The following is a 5,510-nucleotide window of genomic DNA, read 5'->3' as shown; positions in this document are numbered from 1 at the left end:
ACGCGCTGTTCATTGTCTGAGCACACACTCTCCCTCTCTCGTGGTCGCTTGCAGGTCTAAAAAGGATATAATTTAAATCCCGGGCCATGTGTCTACTCGAGCCCTATCCAGTGCCGTTTATGAACAAAAAAAGAAAAGAAAAACAAAGTGTTAGCATATATTCTTAATGTCAGAATAAGGAAAATCAACAGTAAGTGTTTTTATTTTCTGTGCAGAGGAATAATGAGGGGAAATAATTATTGCTAACACAAAGGGCACAGGGTACCCTTAACCTAACTTTCTTACCCGCAGCCTTGAAATGTGTGATTCACCCCTTCTGTCTAGCTGACCCGTGTGGTGGAATTAGGTCTTCAGTTCACGAGAGCTAGGGTGAAAAAGGGATATATGTTAGGGAGTTGGGTGGAGGCATATTACACAGCGGTGAAAGATTTTTATTCTGGTTCTTTCTCTTCTCTTTCATGTATACGAGCCAGCGTTTAAAATACGAATTCTGACCATAGCTAGGTTGAGAGGGTAAGACAGACCAGGGATTTGCATTGGTAAAAAAGGAAAAATAATTTTTATCTCCTTTTTGTCTTCGTCCTCGAGACAATAACAAAAAAAAAGGGAGACCCCATATATACATTTTACTTTATCAACTGCATGGACCAAGTTTTTTTCACGTTGAGTTCTCCGTGAAATTCAGGGCCAGATTCCTTCCTTTCTATTTACAAAGACGTGTTCGCGTTGACATTTCCACGTTTACGAAATTCATGAGCTACTTAATGACTTTGCACGTTGAGTTTTCCGTGGACTTCGGGGCCAGATTCCTTCCTTTATATTCCCAAAGCCGTATTCACATTGAGTTTTCCGCGTTTACGAAATTCATTTGCTACCTGACGACATTTCACGTTGAGTTCTCCAAGAAATTCGTGGCCAGATTCCTTCTTTTTTTCTTTATTCACAAAGTCGTATTCGTGTTGAGTTTTCCACGTTTACAAAATTCATTTGCTACCCCACGACTTTTCACATTGAGTCTTCTGTGAACTCGTGACAAGATTCTTTCTTTTATTTACAAACCCGTACTCGCATTGAGGTTTCCCTGTTTATGAAATTTATTGCCAAATCCATCATCGGCGTCGAGTTTTCCTCCGAACTGTAAATTACAGAGACTTTACGGCGTGAGTTTTCTTCCGCTCTACATGCCAGTAGTAACTGTAATTACCGAGATTTTACGTTCATCTTGCTAAGTATTGGCGTTGAGTATTCCGCATGCCCCTGGCGACATTTGCAGTTTTGCAACTGCCTTCCATCGTATTATTCTCAGGCTAGACTACTAGCGTTCTACCGCTGAGAAGATGGCCCGTAACTCAGCACTAGAGGGGACCAGAGCCTTCACCAAAGTCGGAAGAGTCATCGGGCTCAAGGCCCCAAACTGATCAATTGGGTGAATGATAAAATGAAAGAAGCTGCAGGGAGAGTCTACCAGGCAGCCAAAAGGGAGAAGGAGAGAAAAGCACAAGAGAGAAGAGAAGCAACTGAGAGGGAAGCACAAGAGAAAAGAGAAGCAGCTGAGAGGGAAGCATAAGAGAAAAGAGAAGCAGCTGAGAAGGCATTCCAAGCAGCTGAAAGGGGGAAAGAAAGAGCACATCAACTGGCTATGGCAGTCCAGAGTGCCACTCTGGCAACCCTGAGTGCTACGCCCCCTGCACCCCCTCCTTCACACTCTCACCTCCTCAGCATGGGCGCCCTTACTAGGACTTGGGAAAATAACAAACCCGACACCTAGCTCGATCATGTCAAGCAAGTGTTCGAGAACTTCAATCCAACCCCTCAGGAAGTGGCCCTCCTCCTTAACAAGCACCTTGCTGGCAAAGGGTGGACTGCATTCGAGGCCCTTCCCCTAAATGAGCAACAAGACCTCGCCCTCATCCAAGAGGCAATCCTTGGGGCATACGAGTTGACCCCAGACCAGTGGAGGCAGAAATGGAGGACTATGCCCAAGGATGCTAACCAAACCTGGACAGAGTGGGTAACTAAGAAGACACAGGTACTCCATAGGTGGACGAAGGCCGCCAACGCAACATCTGTTGAGGAGGTCTTAGAACTCTTCCAATTGGAGGACTTCCTTTCCTACGCTCCCCCTGATGGACAAGGCCCCTAAAACTATTTTGGAGTGCTGTAAATGGGCAGACGCCTATGGCATCCACCATCTGCTGCAGAGTTCTTTAAAGAAGAAAATACTCCCTGCTCTCCCTCTCACCCCTGCTGCCACCTCTCAGCCTACCCAGTACCCCAATATTCCACGGAAACCTGTGTGTGGGCGTTGCAATAAGCCAGGTCACACCACAGAGCGATGCCTCTCAAAGGTGGATCCTACTCAGCAAGCTGCCGCTACTCCTCAGAATAGACTACCCCATCATCCTAATAATAAGAATAACGGCCATTGGAATAGATACGACAGGCCCAGGTCTGATGTTAGCAAGAGTTTCTGTGACTCATGCAAAGTGCATGGGCACACTGCTGCCTGGGTGGGATGCCCCAAGAAAGCTCCTGTTTCTGCCATTGCTATGGCTGTGATGATTCCTTCAGCTCTAGGACCTCCTGCTCAGGGCCCCATATTTGTTACACTTCTCAGAGGTTGCTATCCTGCCCACCAGGTCCGATCTTTCGACGACACTGGTGCGCAGGTATCTATCATTCAAGAAGATAAAATTCCTTACGGAACTCAGGTTGATAGGCACCAATTCATCATAATAGGGAGCCTCAACCACGTCAAGATGTTCTTGCCTATTGTCCAGTTGAGAGTCACACGACCTCACCATTCTAAGATATGTACCATGGCAGAAGCAAGCTATATACCAGGAGGTTATGATGTCCTCCTAAGAAAAGATTTTAAGTCTCCTCCGGCCTTTGTAACATATCAGCGCCCTTGTCCTCACATAGCTCCAGGCCCGTGCCACAGGCCTCCAAGAACTACCTCTGCACAGCCAGTGCCACTTGAAGGGATTGGCAGTGCCAGGCTCCATCTCTCATGCATGTTGAGCCATGTTCGAGTCCCCTCACTAAGCCAGGAATGGCCTCAGTGCCAGTGCCAAGGCAAGACTCGAGTCTCCCTCCTGTAGCTCTAAGTCCCAGTCGCTTTCCCTCTGCTGGCTTGGTCCCACTACCCATGCCAGCAGTCGAGGAAGAACCAGTCCCAATAGGAATCCTCCAGAACACCCATGACCATAGTGGACACTCCACCAACGGAGCGGCCTCACAAACCGCCCCAGAGTCGCTCCTCCCAACAGGTAAGCCCATCCCGAATACCATTAACTCATCCTATCCCCCTCTGTCAGCAGCTAACCAGTCCTCGAGTAATGACTCTGCCGAATCCTATTTGGCTGAAGAAATCCGGGAACCTAGCCCCAGTTGTCATAGTAGCCATAGCTGATGCCCCTCCAGCATCTTCAGAGGGCTTGAGTCTTTCAAGGCCCCCATTGCATCGTCAAACCAACCTCGGAGAGGTCGAAGGGAGAAAGGAAAAGTGCGTCAAGGTTTTCAGAAACCTTAAACTAATAGTACGTGTTGCTTTAAACAATTAAGCTGGCAGTATTATAGCTGATATAATTTACCCTGTAGATTAAGTTTTATCTAATCATTATTTGCTATTCATTTTCACCGTCATTCTCGGTGTGACGTTATATTTTAAGAGTATTCTCTATTGGAATATAGCAAGTTGTTAGTCTTTAGTCACGTCACACTTTATTTTCTAATTAATCAGTAAATCCTCTGCCTGTCGAGTAAGCCTTCATGAATACTATCATCAGCAGAGTTTGAATATTGCTTATAATATAAGTACACTCAAGGGAGTATGGAAGGCTCAGTAATTTATATTTGCCATTTGTCCTAGTTTCTGGCTTGTCTTGTCCATTCCAACCCATCTAGGGTTGAAATGTCCTCTAGAATGGGGAGGTGTTCAGGATTTTAAGCCAGAACCAAGGAAAGTTAAGATTTCTTATAACAACACTCATTCATCCTTGCCTATATGCAAGTTGCCCCTTTGAGCTGAAAGCCTCCATTCTCTAGAAAAATTCTCTTTGCTCCCATTGGCTGTCCTGAATTTGCCCTCCACAGGGAAAATCCGGATTTCGGCGGCGCGTACGAAGCGAGATTTTAAAAGAGCAGGGACACAGCAGCTCGCTTTCAGAAACTCCTCAGACCTCGCCATGCAGATTCCACTTCACCCCTTCTGTTCCCCATGCCTCCTCTGGTGAAATACCAAGTATTTTTATACTTCCATAATGCACAGGAATATCAGCATATAAGATTACCAAGCCCAGGATTTCCAGGTACTGTGAGAGTAAATTTCAGGTCAGCCAGGGAATTGTTTTGCCTTTTGTTTGTATTTCCTTTCCATTTTTCCAAGGCAACTTTCCCCCCTTCCTTTGTTCAGCTCCTCACTCCTTCAATTTTGGTTCAATGCTGTGATTACCTTCCCTTGTGGTGCTAGTAAATATCCCCTAGTTAATTCAAGCAACGTAATAGTTCTTTCTGTGTAAACTCCCAGTCCTTTTCATTACCCTTGAGTGGTCTGTAAATTTTTAGGCTGAAAGAAAGTAGTGTGTAATGCTCCCCATGCCCCCCAGCGTGTTCAATCTCCTTAGTTCTGATGCTAGAATGCAATTGGGAACCGTTTGGAATAAGTCAGGCATTACAATAATCTGTTTGCACAAAATTCCGATCTCCGTGTCTGGTTGCCCAGACATGTGTTCCGGTGGATCAACAATCAGCCACCTCATTAGTTCCTGGACCTATGTGAATTAATGTAAATATAGAGCATTTAAAACTGAAGTCCAGCTTTTATGTAAATTCCTCTGTTCTCAGTAATATCAGCCTTCTGCCATAGTTTTTTCCTTTTTTTGTTGTGATCTCTCGTCCTCCATTCAAGGCCAATTTTTCTAAGAGTGTTAGATTACATTTTCCAGGAGTGAACGAGCAGTTCAGAACAATTATGACTGTTTTCTATAAGTTAGTCAGTGTTCGATGTGGTCTGCTATTTCTCCTACAATTCCTAAAGCTCTAACTTTTGTCACTAGCTTCTTGTGTGGAACTTTGACAAAGACCTTTTGGAAATCTAAGTAGAGTATATCTATTGCTCTACTACTGTCGTAAATACCAAGTATGCTATGAAAAAACACCAAGAGGTTTGATAGGCAGGATGTGTTTTGTCTGAAACTGTGTTGGCTGTTTAACAACAAGTTGTTTCTATTAATGTGATCCACTATTTGATCCGCAATTATGGACTCAAAAATCTTGCAAATGACCGACGTTAGACGGATTGGTTTATAATTTCTCGGCTCTTCTCTTGAACCTTTTTTGTAAACTGGGACACATTACTTAGTTTCCATTCTGTTGGTGCTTTTCTTTGTTCTGCACTTTTTCTGTAGAGTTTATATAGGTGAGGAACTATCTCCTCTTTTAGCTCTTTAATTTCTCTTGGATGAATCCCATCCGGGCCAGGAGATTTGAACTTGTTGAGTTTGTCT

This window comes from Macrobrachium nipponense, chromosome 15 (genome assembly GCF_015104395.2).
Source record: "Macrobrachium nipponense isolate FS-2020 chromosome 15, ASM1510439v2, whole genome shotgun sequence".
In the NCBI taxonomy this organism is placed as follows: Eukaryota; Metazoa; Arthropoda; class Malacostraca; order Decapoda; family Palaemonidae; genus Macrobrachium; species Macrobrachium nipponense.
The sequence above is the reverse complement of the archived record's forward strand: the minus strand, read 5'-3'. Positions refer to the sequence as shown.